At 45.4% G+C, this 20,254-nt stretch overlaps 1 pseudogene; it reads right to left on the minus strand.

Annotated features, from left to right (window-relative positions):
* Positions 1-17,691: 17,691 nt before the first annotated feature.
* LOC119342419 lies at positions 17,692-17,832 on the minus strand (annotated as a pseudogene).
* Positions 17,833-20,254: the final 2,422 nt, after the last annotated feature.

The following is a 20,254-nucleotide window of genomic DNA, read 5'->3' on the forward strand; positions in this document are numbered from 1 at the left end:
CAATTTCATATGAGGGAGAGGCATAAGCTAACATACTTTCTCTTCTTGGATCATATGCACTTATGATTGGAATTCTAGCAAGCATCCGCAACTACTAAAGATCATTAAGGTAAAACCCAACCATTGCATTAACATATCAAGTCCCCTTTATTCCCATACGTCGTGACCCACTTATTCGTGTTTATGCTTCCGTCACTCAAGCAACGCAGACAATAAGTAAACATGGACATATTGCAACACCCTATAGCGGGAATCCCTCACGCTTGCGCGGCACGGAGGGCACAATAGGATAGCACCAAAAAAACATACAACTCATACCAACCTAGATCATTAATCAACCCAAAGACAAAGGATATCTATTCAAAACATCATAGGATGGCAACACATCATTGGATCATAATATGTGGCATAAAGCACCATGTTCAAATAGGGATTACAGCGGGGTGCGGGAGAGTGGACCGCGTAAAAGAGATGAGGATGGTGATGATGATGGTGATGTTGATGAAGACGATCACCGCGGCGATGATTCCCTTCCTGATGGCACTCCGGTGCCACCGAGAGAGAGGGGGAGATGTTCTCCCCCTTGTGCTTCCTCCTCCATGGCCACCCCCTTGAATGGGGAGAGGTTCTCCCTTTGGTCCTTGGCCTCCATGGCAATGATGGCCCCTCCGGGATCCTTCCCCATGGCCTTCGGTGATGATGGCCCCCTCCGGCAGGGTGCCAGAGAGGTCCTAGATTGATTTCTCGTGGCTACGGAGGCTTGCGGCGGCGGAACTCCCGATCTAGGTTATTTTCTGGGGGTTTCTGTATTTATAGGAGGGTTTGGCGTTGAGAATAAGTCAGGAGGACCCACGGTTTGTCCACGAGGCACAGGGGCGCGCCCTAGGGGGGGAGCCCTCCACGCTCGTGGGACCCACGGGACTCCCCTTTGATAACTTTTTGTTCCAGTATTTTTCATATTTTCCAGAAAAAATCTCCGTTGATTTTCAGCGCATTTTGAGAACTTTTATTTCTGCACAAAAACAACACCACGGTAGTTCTGCTGAAAGCAGCGTCATTCCGGGTTAGTTCTAATCAAATCATACCAAAATCATATAAAACTATTGTAAACATGGCATGAATACTTCATAAATTATAGATACATTGGAGACGTGTCACAACGTCGTACCTCTCCTGGTAGCGATGGTTCCATGTTATATAGCAGGGGCCGAATCCCTAATAAGGCATACAAGCTTGGAGTACAAGGAAAGAAGAGATAGAGATAGATCATGCGGTTTGAGAGAAGATAGGCTAGATACTAACAACCTACTCAAACTAACTCTATCTCAAGATACGTGTATTATAACTACACGTCCTTGTTACAATCACGCATGCATATATGAGTTTAACAACCTCCCTTAATCACAACTTGGTCAAGTTGAGAATACGCTTGAACTCCTCAAAACTTCTTGTAGGTAATGCCTTGGTGAAACCATCTGCAACTTGATCTCTGGAGTGTATAAACCGAATTTCCAACTGCTTGTTAGCAACTCGTTCTTTGACTAAGTGGAAATCTATCTCTATGTGTTTTGTCCGTGCATCAAAGACTGGGTTGGCAGATAAATAAGTAGTACCAAGATTATCACACCACAAACAAGGAGGCTGAATGCGTTTTATACCTAGTTCTTTCAACATTTACTGCACCCAGATTATTTCTGTTGTTGCATTTGCCAACGCCTTGTACTCAGCTTCTGTACTTGACCTGGAAACTGTGGCTTGCTTCTTTGCACACCAAGATATCAAATTGGGTCCAAAAAATATAGCAAATCCACTAGTGGGACGTCTATCATCTAAACATCATGACCAGTCAGAGTCAGAAAAAGCACTGACAAGAGTATATGAAGACTTAATAAAGGTAAGGCCAATCCCCAAAGTATGCTTCACATATCTAACTATACGCTTGGCAGCTGTCCAATGCATAGTTGTAGGAGCATGAAGAAACTAGCATACTTTGTTAACAGTAAAGGATATATTTGGCCTTGTGAGAGTCAAGTACTGAAGAGCACCTACCAAACTTCTGTAGTTGGTGTTGTCCTCTTGATTCAAGAGGTCTCCTTCTTTAAGGGATAGTTTTTCTGAGCTGGATAATGAAGTTGGTGATGGTTTACATCCTTGCAAGCCAGCTCTTCTAAAAAGACCAGCTACATATTTTCCCGAGACAAATGAAGTGTATCTCCATGCCTTTTCACCTCAATGCCTAGGAAGAAATGCAAGTCTCCTAGATCCTTAAGAGCAAACTCAAAACTCAGATCTTTTAACAGTCCTGCTACTGCATCATTAGATGAACTAGTAACAATAATATCATCCACATAAATAAGCACAAATATTGATGTATTTGACTTATTACAAATAAACAGTGACATGTCAGACTTGGAAGGAACAAAACCAGATGTTTGCAGCTTATGACTGAGTCGTGAGTACCACGCTCTAGGAGCTTGCTTCAGACCATAAATAGCTTTATCAAGTTTGCAGACATGATGAGGCAAGTTTTTATTCTCAAACCCAGTAGGTTGTTTCATGTAGACCTCCTCTTCCAGAACACCATGAAGGAATGCGTTCTGCACATCTAGCCGTCGAAGACTCCATCCCCTGGACACTGTCCAATGCCATATCTTTACAACTGGACTAAATGTGTCCTCATAGTCAATGCCATATCTTTGTTTGAAACCTTTTGCAACTAGTCTAGCCTTATACCGATCTATAGTTCCATCAGACTTTTTCTTAATTCTGAAAACCCACTTGCAATCAGTCAAATTTTTACCTTGTCATGGGGGAACTAGATGCCATGTTTTATTTTTCAGAAGAGCCATATGCTCTTCCTCCATAGCTTTTCTCCACTGTGTATCACCAAGTGCCTCTTGCAGATTGTTAGGTTCACCTGTGGAGCATGCCAAACCAAATTTAGTTTTGTGATTAATTTGCTAAATTAACCCTTTTTGAAGTCGTGTCTGCGGCACGGGATCAGATGCAGTAGGTATTGCCATGAAGATCGGTCTGACGCTCCCCCTGGCACAGCTGATCCCAATGCAGATTCGGTTGCATGGATCAGGGTGGCCACGGGATCTTCTATGGCAAAAGGCGCAGAAAAGTCTTCAGACGGCTGCTCAGCTGAAGCAAAAGGCGCAGAAGATCCGGATCCAGCCACTGGTGCCCCATCATGGCGCAATGAAGGCGCCTGTCGGACGCACCTCCTGCTGCGGGTCGTGACATATCACCTAAAGGGGCCCCCGACTGCGACTTGTTGACTCGATGGGAGTAGGAGCGGGTTGGGCCAGTCAGCCATCGATGCGTGGCGGACGGAGCCAAGCATCTTGGCTTGTGGCTCGGTCGGCTCGACGGGGTGAGCAATGTGAGTGGGAGAGCCCCGCGTGGCGGACGCGGGCCCAAAACTGGTGGGGGCGCCGAGGAGGATCCAGGAATCGATCCCGACACACTGACATGACACTGCTACGATGGCACGGATCCCGCGGACGATACTCTGGCCGCCTGCTGCGGGAGCGATCCCGAGGAGGATATGTCCCCGGGGCTAGACACATGAAATAAGGCATGTGTGGCAGATTTTCTTCACAATTTTCTCCGGAATTTTCACCTGCACCATCAGAATGCTCACATGCAGGGTTATGGGGATTAGTCGGCATTGAATCATCACAGTTATTTTCCTCATGATGTGCACCGGTCAACTGAGGTGGCAAAATAAGATAGAAGGGCGTCGACATTAGGGTGGACATCAAAGAAAGGAAATTTGGTCTCATCGAACACAACATCACGGGAAATATAAACTCGACCAGTGGAGATGTCAAGACATTTAACACCTTTATGTAAGGGACTATAGCCAATGAAAGCACATTGTTTAGAGTGAAACATGAGCTTTCGATTATTGTAAGGTCTAAGATTAGGCCAACATGCACAACCAAAGGTGTAGAGGGAAGTATAATCTGGTTTGACGTGAAGAATCCGTTCCGTTGGAGTTTCATTATTTATAACACAACTAGGCAATATGTTTATGAGATGCACTGCCGTGAGGAATGCCTCGGGCATGGATGCTCGCGCAAGCAAAGCGAGACTGACTTCTACAATGTGTCTGTGTTTGCGTTCAACAGACTCATTTTGCTGATGGCATGTGGACACGACACGTGATGAGACACACCAAGAGTTTGGAAAAAGAAGTTTAATTTCTCGTATTCCCCTCCCCAATCAGATTGGACAGCAATGATTTTGCTGTCAAATTTTCTTTCAATGAGTGCTTGAATTTTTTTGAAGACTTGAAATACATCAAATCTTTTCTTTAGGAGATAGATCCATGTGTATTAGTTGTAATCATCTATGAAACTCACATAATAAGTATGTCTACCAACAGAAGAGGGTGCAGGACCCCACACATCAGAAAATATGAGTTGTAGTGGTTTGGTAGAAATACTAGAAGAAATCGGATAAGGTAATTGATGGCTCTTGGCCCTTTGACAAGAATCAAAAATTGTTTCAAGACTACATGAAAGTGCGTTATGTCGACTAGAGGGGGGGTGAATAGGCGATTTTTATGAATTCTTCACTGAGGAATTTGCCGGTGAGGAAATTCCTTAGCGAAGAACTATTAGCAGCGGAATAAGTACTCAGAAGTAAGTATGACAGAATACAAGCATGGTCATCATGATGAAATTAAGACTAGCACAGAGTACAGAAAGCGTAATCACAGGATAACACAAGATGAAGACATACAGACTGAAGAAATTGAACTGAGGAAATTGAGAAAGTCTTCAGTCAAAGTCTTCAAACACAGATATGAACAAACACTCAACACAGTAATGAGGAAATGAAAGGGTTGAGGAAATAGAACCAGTTAGGTTGGTGAAGACAATGCTTTGGTAGACCAGTTCCAACTGCTGTCTCAGTTGTACGTCTGGTTGGAGCGGCTGAGTATTTAAACTCGAGGACACACAGTCTCGGACACCCAGTCGCTGAGCACGCAGCTCAGGACACCCAGTCCTCACCGTATTCTCCTTGAACTAAGGTCACGCAGACCTCGTCCAATCACTCGTGGTAAGTCTTCAGGCGACTTCCAAACCTTCACAAACTTGGTCACTCGGTGATCCACAATTCCTCTTGGATGCTCTAGACCTTGACGCCTAACCGTCTGGAAGAAGCATAGTCTTCAAAGGTAACAAGCGTCGGATCCACGCAGGATCAATTTCTTCAGTGATGCTCAATCACTTTGGGGTTTGTAGGTGTTTGGGTTTGGGATTTTCCTCACTTGATGATTTTCGCTCAAAGTCCTTGGAGGATGGGTTGCTCTCAAATGACAAGTGTCAAGTTCTCTCGGAGCAGCCAACCAGCTAGTGGTTGTAGGGGGCGGCTATTTATAGCCTAGGGAGCAGCCCGACATGATAAGACATAAATGCCCCTCAATGATATGACCGTTAGGTGGATAAGATATTTTGGGACAGCTGGCGCGCAGCACAGCAACGGGCGGAAATTTGACTCTCAAATTCCTCAGGGCTATCATGTTCCTCACTATGTAGGTAATTCGCACTGGCGAATTCCTAACTCCTCAGTCAGAACAAATTCATCAGCGACCAGAAGAACTTCGTCTCTGTCACTGAAGAAAGTGACTGAACTGTATGAGATTTCCAAAGGCTTCACTCGAAGGGATTGGTAGGTGTAGGATTTTGAGTTGAGCATCACATGGAAATTTTTCCTTAGTATTTCCTCGACCCCCTTTAACAGTATGGTGTTTCCTATGACTCAAGAAAGAGAAAATGAAACTACGAAAACAAAAGTCTTCACGCTTCATGTTCCACAAATGAATACCAAGTCTTCAAGGTCACACCAATTTCTTCACTTTCAAAGTCTTCAGAAAGTCTTCAGAATATCAAAGTCTTCAGTTGAAGAACTTCATTTTTAGGGTCGACTTTCTCTGTAAATATCAAACTCCTCATAGACTTATAGACATGTGTACACTCACAAACGCATTAGTCCCTTAACCTATAAGTCTTCAATACACCAAAATCACTAAGGGGCACTAGATGCACTTACAATCTCCCCCTTTTTGGTGATTGATGACAACATAGGTTAAGTTTTCAACGGGGATAAACATATGAAGTGTATACACTGATATTGAATATTGAGGAATTTGATTACAAGATATAGTAGAACTCCCCCTGAAGATGTGCATAGTGAGGAATTTGCTTTTGAGGCAATGCACATTTGAAGAGTTGAATCATGGAGATCTCCCCCTATATCTTGTAATTCATACACGCATTTGATATATAATATGAAGAATTTGAAATGCATGATGAAATATGGTGCCTGATGAGATTCAGCATGCGTGCAATGTCATTAACGAGGAATAAGCATGCAACAAAAGTATCAGCGAACCATCGGGTTTAAGATTACAACTCGATCCAAATAAAAGTTTCAGAAGAACGAGAGTTGTAACTTAAAAAATATGCCCTTAATATAGACCCGCTTGAAGACTAACTCAGATTTCTCCCCCTTTGTCATCAAATGACCAAAAGGATCGAAACTAAGGACTAACGCCCCTGAAGAATTTCAAGTCGATGGAGGAGCGCCAGCGTTGTCGGGGTTGTTTGTTGTAGTAGGGCCTGCCACAGTGTCGTCCAAATCTTCGTACTCATCAGTGTCACGCGATGAAGAATAAGAGCTGGCCACCAAGGAAGGAACTTTGACCTTCTTGAATTTCTTCGGTGGAGGTGCAGACCAGTCAAATTCTTCCTTGAGACCCATATTCTTCAGATCTGCAGCGTTGTAGACATGAGAAAGAATAGCCCAGGTGCGGTTGAAGGTTTCATGGAGGTAGTATTGGTTTTTCTTCACTGCATTGTGTGTTGAGGTCATGTTGTGAAGAATTGAACCAAACTGACACTTGACCCATTTATGATTGCGATCAACCTTCTGATGAAGACTGAGGAGTAACTCACGGTCAGTCATCACCCTGGGTGCTGTGGCTTGAGGATTTTGCTTGGCTGAGGTATTGGCGGCAGAGTCATGTGTGGCAGAATTGTCATTGATAGAGTAAGATGCAGCCTTGCGAAATTGACCATCCATGGGACGAATGCCTTCATCGATCACAGCAGCGGCCTTGCCTTTATCATCAGCTGATGAAACTGTCCGTTTGAGGACTTCAATGGGAGGCAAGTAGATGTCGTGGTTCAGAGTGTCAGCTTTGTAATTCAGTGAAGATCTTGCCCTGATGAATCTCATAATCCAAGGAGCATAGGGCTTCAGCTCGAATGGTGACATAGCAATATTGGCCAGAGTCCTCATGAAGAAATCATGGAAGTTGACGGGAATGCCATGAATGATGTTGAAAAGCATATTCTTCATGATGCCAACGACTTCTTCATCATTTGAGTCGTGGCCTTTGATGGGACTCATTGTCTTCGTCAGAATTCGATATACAGTCCGAAGCACATACAATAATTTCTTGACGAGGAATTTGGTTCGTGGGGTCTGCCTTGGCTTCAAAGGCTTCATCAGCACTTGCATATAGTGATTTGAAAGTTCTGGTTCGTTGTAGATACAACGAGCATCATCAAGTGGAGGACTGAGTGGTAGAGCACGAAGCAATTCAGTTGCTGGTGCCTTGTAGTGAGTATTTTCAGACATCCAGTCTAATACCTAGGAGTTCACGTCTTGAGCGTCTCCGGTGATGTGCAGAGTTGCATAGAATTGAAGAATGAGTTCTTCATTCCAGTCACAGATATCAATGCAGAAATTCAGAAGTCCTGCGTCGTGAAGAACACTAAGGACTGGCTCAAAGCCGGGCAGAGACTCCATGTCCACATGAGGAATATGTGCATGATCGAAGACTTTGTCTTTGTTGAAGAGCACTGAGGAATAGAAATTGGCTTGGCTGGTAGTCCAGAAACGCCTCTTCCTTATGCGAGCAGAATCATATGGATTATAATCAGTGAAGAATACATGCTCGGCAAAGAAATCTTCAGCCTTGAATTTCTGTTTGCTTGAGAACGGATTCTTTGGCTTTGGCAGAGGGGTGTCAGTGAGTTGCATAACCACCTCGGGAATCGCGAGCTCAGGTTCTTCAGGCTGAGGAATTTCTTGTTCCTCAACAGGTGCAGTCTGAGGATCAGCAGCAGCAGGTTCATCAGCACTAGTGGCTGGAATTTCTTCATGCACAGAGAGAGTGGGTTGAGTTTCTTCAGAGCCCATTTGAACTGTTGGTGCAGGGGACTGAGGAATCTGTTGGATCGGGGTGAAGAGAGGAGTATTGGGATGCTGACTTTCCCAAAAGTCATCATTCATCACAGGTGTGGTGCACCCTATATCCACATCTTCATCTTCAATTTCCTCAACACCAGCCTCTTCAGCTGTGAACTGAGGCATAGGTGAGGAAATGACTGGCATTGAAGGGATTGCGTCCACTTCAATTTCTTCATCAATCTGCTCTGACGAAGCAGCAGAATGATGTTCTTCATCAGATCCGATTGGGATCTCATAGTCTTCTCCAAAAGGAACAAGGTCCTTTGATGGCATGGAGGAAATCGGAACAGCATCAATTGGATTTTCGAGTGAGCTGGCCATTGGCTTCATTTTCTTCGCAGCCGAAGAATTTGACACAGCTGATGCCTTCCTTTTCTTCACTGCAGCTCCTCTGCAGCCTTGGTCTTCTTCACATTGAATGCACATGGAAGAATTGGAGTTGGTGTAGGTGCAGATGGAGCTGAGGAATCTGGTTGATTTTCTTCAGGCGCAACTAATGCAGTTGCCCTGACTTCTTCAGTTTCTTCAGGCGCACCACTAGTGGATGCCCTGGCAATTTCTTCAGCGGCTGGAATGGGATCTTCATCCCTGGAACTAGCATTCTCATCAGCAGCCTGAACTTCATCAGCGGTGCTGGCATGTTCTTCAGTCGGCTGAGCTGCGACTTTAGCCTGAGGAATTTCATGTTGCGTTGGAGCAGCAACATTGGTGAATTTCTTCGTCAGGTTGACGAATCTGACTTTGGCTCCTTGCTAATCAGCATAGTAGGCATCAAAATCCTTGCTGAGGGCTTGAATTTCAGACTGAGCCTAGAGAAGTTCCTCAGGTGTCATTCTAACAACGTTTTTCTTCAGGAGCTTCTCCTTTCTGTATTGAGCTTTCTTAATCTCTCTTGCCTTTTCAAACTTCCATTTCTCTTCAGTGATGAAATGGGTCAACATATGACTTTGTCCAGCGGTCAGATGAAAATCAGGCATTGGGGTGTTTGGATCCTTGTGCTAGAGATCAATATAATCGAGGATTTTCCTCGGATCCAACAGCAGTGGCACAGATGTGCCTTTGGCTCTAGCGGCCTTCACCTGTCTGTCTCTGATGATTTCTGCAAGTTCATCATCAGAAGCTTCATCATCAGAAGGCACATGGAATGCAACCTGTTTCTTCTTTGGACTTGGCCGAGGACCTCGTCCAGCTGTTGCTTTGGTCTTCAGCAGAGTTGGGCCAGATGATGACTTTGGTGCAGCTGAGGAACTTGCTGAAACACCAGAGGCAATAGAGAAACCAGCAGTCCTTTGACATGTAGTCAGATGCACAGGAGCTGAGGACTTTGGTGGAGCAGTAGCAGTGTGAGGAATTTGCCGTGAGGGCGCTGCTGAGGAACTTGGCCATGAGGGCGCTGCTAAGGAACTTGGCCGTGAGGGCGCTGTTGGTGAAGCACTTGGCTTACGAGCAGGCTTCTTTGGCATGGATTTCCTCGGTTTGACCGAGGCCTCAGTAGCAGTAGCAGTGGCAGAATCCTCATTGAATTTCTTCACTGCCTCCTTGGCTTGTCTTGCCAATTTAGCTTGGCGCTTAGCCCATTCTTCAAGAAAGTCCTCACCACGTTTGATGCTTGTGGGGTCAGCTACTTGGCCAGGTGCCAATGGAGCTCTTGGGCATGGAGGATTGAGGGCGAATTTCTTCATGTACTTTGGAGTCACATATTTGTATTCCCTCCATTCCCTTGCCCATCTCCGTTCAATCTTCTGAATGCGCACCTTGCGCTGATTTTTGTTTTCTTTGCCAAATTTTGCTTCATCAGGTGTGCAATAGTCAGCATAAATTTCCTCAGGGATTTCAAACGCAGTCATAACCTCAGGTTTCTTTCCTCCTTTCTGCGGCTTCTTACCGTCTGCCATATTCTTCAGTTGAGGAATTTGAACAAATGAGTTCTCTGAAGAAGTATGCAGTTTTTCTTCGAGGAACGCTGCAAATGAGTTAAGTTGATGAGAACCTAGTGATTCAGCAGCAGACATGAGTACCTGTGAACAGAGTACAGGTGCGAGGAATTCGGAGAGGTCATATACGTTCTGAGAAGGTTTTTGAAAAGAACAAGTTTTGAGGAATTTGACCAGATGAACCTTGAGGAATTTCACTAAGCGTTCTTGTCTGTTCCAGAGTTGTACAGATCGAAGATCCACACAATTAGGGAATCTTGAAGAAAATGATTGCTTAGAGAAACAGTTCAAGATCATATGATGTGTGTGGTGTTCGTATGTGTGAAGATTTGAAGAATAAACACCTTTGAAGATTTTCAGGAAAGCTTGAGAATCAACGCGAGTAATAAAAGTAACTTTTAATTACCTGAAGTGAAGAACACGACGAACTGAGAAGAACAGATGGAAAGTTTGTCAGGTTAGATCTTCCTTGCCCTAACTCGGCGGAGGAAGACAGCTACGGCGGCGGCGGAGTGAAGATTTCCGCGGTCGGCGTGAGTACGACAGCGACGAGGTCGAGGCAGCGAAGCTCTTCCTCACCGGCGACGATGGAGTAGCGGAGGCGCTAGGGTTTGAGGAGCTCGAGCGGGAGAGAGAGGTCGAGCGGAGTAAATGAAGTGAGGAAGGGGAGAGGGGTATTTATAGACACGGTGAAAAACTGTTCGCCCGAAGATTTGGGACGAACGTGCCCCTGCCCTTTCTCCTTCACGCGACATGTGTCACCCACGTACTGTGTAGTGGAGATCGTGTACGATCGTGGGTGAATAGAATAATGCATCATGGGATGCGGAACAGTTTGAGCGGCAAAACCGAAAATTTGGATAAGATTTGTTTTAAAGTTTCGTTCGCAATTTCTTCAGCTGACAAGGACACAGTGAAGATTTTGAATGAGTTTCAAATAGAACGCATATGAAGAATTTGTGAATAGATTGGATTGAGTATAGCATAGAGGGGGAAGGGTCCGATCACATTCACTTAGCAGAAAAAAAACTTGAAGAAATAGCTATAAGTGAATGCTGTAGAGGACATAAACTCATATATATATATATATAGCCAATGAAGAAAAACGAAGAGAACAGTGAAGATTTTGCAAAGTTGAAGAATTTGAAAAACTGAAGAATTTCAAAATTGAGGAAAAACTCAAATTGAAGATTTTCAACTTTTTGTGGTGGCGTGACCCACCGTATAAAAATGATGATTTCAGACACCGCGTACAATTGTCGTAGGGTTCTGAGAATCAAATTCTTCATTAATTTCTTCACACTTAGAGTGTTATTCTTCATTGATTGAAGAGAAACATTTCTTCATGTGTTGCACATCTAAGTCATCAATTTTGCATAAGTGTTAGGATGTGTGTCCTTTTCAAAGAACATTCGAAGATTCTAAGATATTTAGCTCACACCGCAACTTGCTAAATCTCTTCTCATCCAAGGGCTTAGTGAAGATATCAGCTAGTTGTTCTTCAGTCTTCACGTGCTCGATGGAGATGTCGCCCTTCAACACATGATCACAAAGAAAATGATGACGAATTTGAATGTGCTTTGTCTTCGAGTGCTGAACTGGGTTGTGAGCAATCTTGATGGCACTCTCATTGTCGCATAGGAGAGGCACATTCTTCACGTTGACGCCATAGTCCTTGAGCGTTTGCTTCATCCAAAGCAGTTGAGCACAGCAAGAGCCAGCAGCAATGTATTCAGCTTCCGCAGTAGACAGAGATACGCAGTTCTGTTTCTTCGAGGACCAACAGACCAAAGATCGTCCGAGGAAATGACAAGTGCCAGAAGTTGACTTGCGGTCCACACGATCACCAGCATAGTCAGAGTCAGAATATCCAATGAGATCAAAAACAGAGCCCTTGGGGTACCATAATCCTAGTGTTGGTGTGTGAGCTAGATATCGAAGAATATGCTTCACAGCCTTATGGTGTGATTCCTTCGGTGCAGCTTGAAATCGGGCACACATGCAAACGCTAAGCATTATATCTGGCCTAGATGCACATAAGTACAATAAAGAACCAATCATGGAGTGGTATACCTTGTGATCGAAGTCAATACCATTTTCATCAGTGCATAAATGGCCTTTTGTGGGCATAGGAATTTTGACGCCTTTGCAATCTTGCATGCCGAATTTCCTCACTACATCTTTGAGGTATTTCTCCTGAGATATGAATATGCCATTGTGCTGTTGACGAATTTGAAGACCTAAGAAGAATTTCAACTCTCCCATCATAGACATCTGATATTCTTCACTCATCATATAGGCAAATTCATCACTATAACGTTGGTCAGTACAGCCAAAGATGATATCATCAACATATATTTGGCACACAAACAGTTCACCATCATAAGATTTAGTAAAGAGAGTAAGGTCGAGTGAACCGGGTGTTAAGCCATTCTTCACAAAGAATTCCTTCAATGTATCGTACCACGCCCGAGGGGCTTGCTTGAGGCCATAGAGGGCCTTATTAAGTCTGAAGACTTTGTCAGGATTCTTTGGATCTTCAAAACCTGGGGGTTGAGCAACATATACTTCTTCCTCAAGCTTACCATTGAGGAATGCACTTTTCACATCCATTTGATATAAGATGATATCATGATGATTAGCATAAGCAAGTAATATGCGAATAGCCTCAAGTCTAGCAACAGGTACAAAAGTTTCATCGAAATCAATTCCTTCAACCTGTGTGTAGCCTTGAGCTACCAGTCGTGCCTTATTCCTTACCACAAGGCCATTTTCATCTTGCTTGTTGCGGTAGATCCACTTTGTGCCAATGATATTATGCTTGCGAGGATCTGGACGTTTGACCAGTTCCCAGACATTGTTGAGCTCGAACTGATGTAATTCTTCTCGCATAGCCTGAATCCACTCCGGCTCCAGAAATGCTTCATCTACCTTAGTGGGCTCTGTGATAGAGACAAAAGCATAGTGCCCACAAAAGTTAGATAAATGTGAAGCTTTTGAGCGTGTGAGAGGACCTGGCGCTTCAATGTCATCGATGATCTTGTCAACTTGTACTTCTTTTGCAACGCGAGGATGAGCTGGTTGTCGTCGAGGTATTTGATCATTTTCCTCAGCACCATTGTCATCAGCATTATTTTCAGGTGCGTCAGCTCGATGTTCTTCGCGTACTGGAATGAATTCTTCAGCAAATTCTTCAGTAGGAATGACATCCTCAGTTGCCTTGAACTTGATAGAATCCTCAGGTGCTGGTTCATCTAACACAGAAGGTAGGTGCTCTCTTTGCGAGCCATTAGTTTCATCGAACCGCACATCTACAGTTTCAACAATCTTGTGAAGAGCAATGTTGAAGACTCTGTAGGTGTGCGAGTCCTTTCCGTAACCAAGCATAAAACCTTCATGTGCTTTCGGTGCAAATTTAGAATTGTGGTGAGGATCTCTAATCCAACATTTAGCACCGAAGACTTTGAAATAACTCACATTGGGTTTCTTGTCAGTGATGAGTTCATAGGTTGTCTTCTTGAAGAATTTGTGAAGATATACTCTGTTGATGATGTGGCACGCGGTATCAATTGCATCAATCCAAAAACGATGAGGCGTTTTGTATTCATCAAGCATAGTGCGAGCCATCTCAACAAGAGTTTTGTTCTTGCGCTCCACGACGCCATTTTGCTGAGGAGAATAAGGAGCAGATAACTCATGAGTAATACCAAGTTCATCAAGATAGTCATCAAGACCGGAATTCTTGAACTCAGTTCCATTGTCACTTCTGATGTGCTTGATCTTCACACCAAAGTTGGTTGAAGCCCTCGAGGAAAATCGTTTGAAGACTTCCTGCACTTCATGTTTGTAAGTAACAATGCGTACCCATGTATATCGAGAGTAATCATCAACAATGACAAAACCATATAGAGATGCAGCATTAGTGACTGCTGAGTAATGATTAGGTCCGAAGAGGTCCATGTGAAGCAATTTGAATGGACGAGTAGTGGTCATGATAGTCTTTGCTGGATGCTTGGCCTTGGTCATTTTTCCAGCTTCACAGGCTCCGCATAAGTGATCCTTGAGGAATTTGACATTCTCAATGCCAATGACATGCTTCTTCTTCGCAAGCGTGTGCAAATTCCTCATGCATGCGTGACCAAGTCGTCGATGCCATAGCCAGCCTTCTGAAGCTTTTGCAAGTAGACACACGGCTGGTTGTGGTCCTGTAGAGAAATCAACAATATACAAATTTCCTCTCCTAAAGCCTTCGAAGACTTTGGAATTGTCAGCTTCCATAATCACAACACAGCGATACTTGCCAAAGACAACAACCATATCAAGATCACAAAGCATTGAGACTGACATGAGGTTGTATCCTAAGGACTCAACAAGCATGACTTTGTCCATGTGTTTATCCTTAGAGATCGCAACCTTACCAAGACCCAATACCTGACTTTTGCCTTTGTCAGCAAAGATGATATGCTTCAGATGTGACGGTGATAAGGGAGCATCCATCAAAAGATTCTTGTCACCAGTCATGTGATTTGTACATCCACTATCGAGGACCCATTCATTGGTTTTGGGTTGATCATCCTCGACGCCCTTTGCCATGAGACATGATGCAGAAGATGATGATTCTGGTTCGAAAATCATCGTTTTGAGAGATTCCTTGAAGTCCTCAAACCAAGGATCATGACGGGTTCGATGACCTTCATAGACGTTGGAGATTCGGTCCCAGATAAGCTTTGCATTGCAAAGATACATAATGTGCCTGAATTGATCTCTGGATAGGCAGGAACAGATGATATCCTTCGCCATGAAGTCAAGTCGAGTGTATTTGCGAATATCATCTGCGTTCGCCGACTTGCATAGATCAGTAAGACCAATCTCAATGACGGTCCACAGCTCGCTGTCCCTTGCCATGAGGCGCTTCCTCATCATGGCCTTCCACTTGGGATAATCATGACCGTCAAAGATAGGGCATGTCACTTTCTTCATACCTGCGGTCGACATAACTAAAACTCCAGGCGGTTAAACCAAAATCACACAGAACAAGGGAGTACCTTGCTCTGATACCAATTGAAAGTGCGTCATGTCGACAAGAGGGGGGGTGAATAGGCGATTTTTATGAATTCTTCACTGAGGAATTTGCCGGTGAGAAAATTCCTTAGCGAAGAACTATTAGCAGCGGAATAAGTACTCAGAAGTAAGTATGATAGAATACAAGCATGGTCATCATGATGAAATGAAGACTAGCACAGAGTACAGAAAGTGTAATCACAGGATAACACAAGATGAAGACATACAGACTGAAGAAATTGAACTGAGGAAATTGAGAAAGTCTTCAGTCAAAGTCTTCAAACACAGATATGAACAAACACTCAACACAGTAATGAGGAAATGAAAGGGTTGAGGAAATAGAACCAGTTAGGTTGGTGAAGACAATGATTTGGTAGACCAGTTCCAACTGCTGTCTCAGTTGTACGTCTGGTTGGAGCGGCTGAGTATTTAAACTCGAGGACACACAGTCCCGGACACCTAGTCGCTGAGCACGCAGCTCAGAACACCCAGTCCTCACCGTATTCTCCTTGAACTAAGGTCACGCAGACCTCGTCCAATCATTCGTGGTAAGTCTTCAGGCGACTTCCAAACCTTCACAGACTTGGTCACTCGGCGATCCACAATTCCTCTTGGATGCTCTAGACCTTGACGCCTAACCGTCTGGAAGAAGCACAGTCTTCAAAGGTAACAAGCGTCGGATCCACGCAGGATCAATTTCTTCAGTGATGCTCAATCACTTTGGGGTTTGTAGGTGTTTGGGTTTGGGATTTTCCTCACTTGATGATTTTCGCTCAAAGTCCTCGGAGGATGGGTTGCTCTCAAATGACAAGTGTCAAGTTCTCTCGGAGCAGCCAACCAGCTAGTGGTTGTAGGGGGCGGCTATTTATAGCCTAGGGAGCAGCCCGACATGATAAGACATAAATGCCCCTCAATGATATGACCATTAGGTGGATAAGATATTTTGGGACAGCTAGCGTGCAGCACAGCAACGGTCGGAAATTTGACTCTCAAATTCCTCAGGGCTATCATGTTCCTCACTATGTAGGTAATTCGCACTGGCGAATTCCTAACTCCTCAGTCAGAACAAATTCATCAGCGACCAGAAGAACTTCGTCTCTGTCACTGAAGAAAGTGACTGAACTGTATGAGATTTCCAAAGGCTTCACTCGAAGGGATTGGTAGGTGTAGGATTTTGAGTTGAGCATCACATGGAAATTTTTCCTTAGTATTTCCTCGACCCCCTTTAACAGTACGGTGTTTCCTATGACTCAAGAAAGAGAAAATGAAACTACGAAAACAAAAGTCTTCACGCTTCATGTTCCACAAATGAATACCAAGTCTTCAAGGTCACACCAATTTCTTCACTTTCAAAGTCTTCAGAAAGTCTTCAGAATATCAAAGTCTTCAGTTGAAGAACTTCATTTTTAGGGGTCGACTTTCTCTGTAAATATCAAACTCCTCATAGACTTATAGACCTGTGTACACTCACAAACGCATTAGTCCCTTAACCTATAAGTCTTCAATACACCAAAATCACTAAGGGGCACTAGATGCACTTACACTACACTCCCCAACATATGGAAGATTATTTTTCCTAAGCACTTGTTCTATTAAAGAAAATGATGCATGCACCAGTCAATCGTGCCACCGAGTTGAAGATAATTTGGTGACACCATATGCTTGCTTATTGGATCTCCTAATCTCTAGAATCAACGGATAAAGTCCTCGAACACATCTACCCCGATACAGGATTTTCTTCGTGGCCTGATCCTTGATCAAAAAGAAAAACAGGTGAAATTTGAGGAACACATGATTATCAATGGCAATGTAATGAACGGAGAGAAGATTCATTGATGCTCTAGGGACATGCAAAAAAAATTCTAAGATGAATTTTTTTGTGAGGAGTTTTAATAGTCGAATGACCAATGTGACGGATCCCCATACCTTCTCCATTAGCTGCATGGATTTGATCGGGGCCATGGTACTTCTCCCTCATGGTCACCTTTCCAGCTCGCCGGTGATGTGGTTGGTAACACCACTGTCGACATACCAGTTTGTGTCAACTCCGTACGAAGCCTCTGCTCCTCCAGCGACTTTCTCATCACCAGACGAGTCACTGTCCTCCTGGAAGCGGTACCAGCAGTCCCTCGCCAAGTGTCCAAGCTTGCCACAAATCTGGTAGTGGACGGCATCTGGACGGGACTTGCTGGAGTTGTTGCGGCGGCCTTAGAGTTGGTGTAGGAGGGACGTCCATCGTTGTTGCTGCTGTTGTTGCCGCGGGAGTTGGGGGTGCCGCTGTTCCCGCCGTTGGTCTCCTTTGCCTTGCGCGGTGGCCCTCGGTAGCATGAGGAGCCGCCGCCACGGCCACGTGAAGCAGCATTGGCAGACGACTTAAGTCCACCGCCGGAGTTGTTTCCCTGGAAGAGCGCGACCCTCTGGTCAAAGTTACTCATCTGAGCGAAGAGCTCATCCAGGGTGACCGGCTGTGTGCGGGCGTCGAGGGCAGAGACAAGCGGCTGGTACTCCATATCCAATCCAGCAAGGACGTAGGAGATCAGCTCGCTGTCATCTTGAAGAGGTTTGCCTACTGCAGCAAGCTCGTCCGCCAGGGAGCGCATGTGCGCGAAGTAGGTTGCCACGGACTGCGTGCCCTTCTGAGCATTCTCTAGGGCGATGCGGATGTTGTTGACCCTGGACAGAGACTAGGACGAGAACATGCTCACCAAGGCTGTCCAGAGTTCGTGTGCATGGGCGATGGATGTAACCTGCACTAGAAATTCTTTGGTGAGATTGTTCAATAGATAGCCGAGTACCTGCTGATCTTCTCGGATCCAGATGGTGTGAAGGGGATTTGGGCTGGTCTCCTCCTTCCCATCTTTGTCCTTGGTGACGACTTGTTTGGCCGGCTCCGGGATCGTTCCATCAACGTACCCGAAGAATCCTGCTCCTCTGATATGCGGTGTGATTTGGGTGCGCCAGAGGATGAAGTTAGTGCGGGAAAGCTTTTCCGTGACTTGGCCAGAGAGACCAGAGGTTACGGTGGCGGCAGAGGAAGCCATGGCAGCGAGCGTAGGTGGTGGAAGCGATGGAAGCTAGCTGCGATGGAAGAGATGGGCTCTGATTACCATGTGCGAATTGTTGTAACGTCGTACCTCTCCTGGTAGCAACTGTTCTGTGTTATATAGCAGGGGCCGAATCCCTGATAAGGCATACAAACTTGGAGTACAAGGAAAGAAGAGATAGAGATAGATCATGCGATTTGAGAGAAGATAGGCTAGATACAACCTACTCAAACTAACTCTATCTCAAGATATGTGTATTATAACTACACGTTCCTGTTACAATCACGTATGCATATATGAGTTTAACATGTTTCATGTCCGAGATCTGCGTCATACACGTGGCGAAGCCTCATGTTTGGTAAGAAATTGCTTCAGCAGGGATTATTGTGGAGAGTCGGACATGGCAAGAGCATATCTGGATTCCACACTCTCCGTCAAGTCCAAGGCTTCCAACATGTGTGAGTCCTTTGTTTCTCTTCAAAAATGGACTCCACCGCCGGAAGGGTTGGTGATGATAAATGTTGGCGCTGCTTTCCATGCCGACACTGGGCAAATGGGTGCGGGCGTCGTGATTCGTGACTATCGTAGGGAATGTGTGGCTGCTAGTAGACGTTCCTTCGACAGAGTACCTGAACCTGAATCGGCGGAGGCCACCGCTATGCGTTAGGCCTTGTCATTTGCCTCCGAAGCCGGTTTCCAACAGGTGATGGTCGCTTCAGATTGCTCATCTTTGGTGTCCAAAGTTAATTCTCCTATGCTGGATCGCTTAGGGATAGCCGGATAGGGGCCATTGTTTCTGACATCAAGAAGTTGGCGTCAAAGTTTCTTTCAGTTTATTTTTTCCATGTTAGTCGTCTATGTAATGGGGCTGCTCTCACGCTCTTGCTAAGTCAACTGTGCCTGAGGCTTGTGCTGTTTGGATTAGGGCAACGCTAGGTGCTGGTGCGCCGGCCGAACAGTTGGGCCGGTTGAGCTCTGACCGCCCGATGCAGCGATTAAGACCTTTAGATTTGTCCCCCTATTCATCCTCGAGTCGTTTTCCCACAGAAAAAATTGCAGCGTCCCGAGCGCCGCCGACACCTTGTCATACCCCCGTGAGAAAACGACTGAGCTTGAAGCATCACTACCACATTCCTCGTCGCTGGTGGGCGCCCTCGCCGGCCGTCCTCATCGCCGGTCGCCGCCCTCGTCCCCGGCTCCACCCATGCAACAAACCCTCTGGTTGCAGCTCCGCGTGGTGATGGCTGTAGCTCGGTGGCGATGCAGCACGCCATGTCGTCGGCCCACAGCTCCCCGGTGTCGCCGCTCGCACCATCGTCGGCAGGCCCTATCGATTGAAGCTTTTTTCCATGTCGCTTCAAGCTTTTTTCACGATGGTTGAAGCTATTTTCACGGTTGGTAGCTTTTTCCCCATGGCCATTGAAGCTTTTTATGGTTGAAGCTTTTCACACGTTGATTGAAAGCTTTTTCCACACCGCTCCAAGAGTTTTTTGGTGGTTGAAACTTTTTATCCATGATTTTTGCTGCAACAGGCAACAAGGAGAGCTACCACCGGCGCCTGGTTTTGCTACAACCAGGAAGACGATGAAGTGTGGCCGGTGATGTCACGTTGCGAATTTGCTGCAACGACAGTGAAAAAAGCTACCATAGGCGACCAAATTTGCTTCAACTGGTGTGCGGTGGTGCGGCCGGCGTGCGGTGGTGCGACGAGCAGCGACATGGGTGACCACGGCGACTAGAATTTGCTACAACCGATGCGCTTTTTTGCTACCACCGCGGCGACTGCATGCTACGAGAGGTGCGGCGACGAGGAGCTGCGACCTCGACGACGGTCGTTGGAACCGGCGTGATCCATCTCGTAGATGCTGCAACCGCTGGGGAAAAAAGCTTCAACCTTGACGGAAAAAGCTTCAACCAGCGGGAGACGAACGAGAGTTG

The sequence above is a fragment of the Triticum dicoccoides genome, chromosome 7B (genome assembly GCF_002162155.2).
Source record: "Triticum dicoccoides isolate Atlit2015 ecotype Zavitan chromosome 7B, WEW_v2.0, whole genome shotgun sequence".
Taxonomy (NCBI): domain Eukaryota; kingdom Viridiplantae; phylum Streptophyta; class Magnoliopsida; order Poales; family Poaceae; genus Triticum; species Triticum dicoccoides.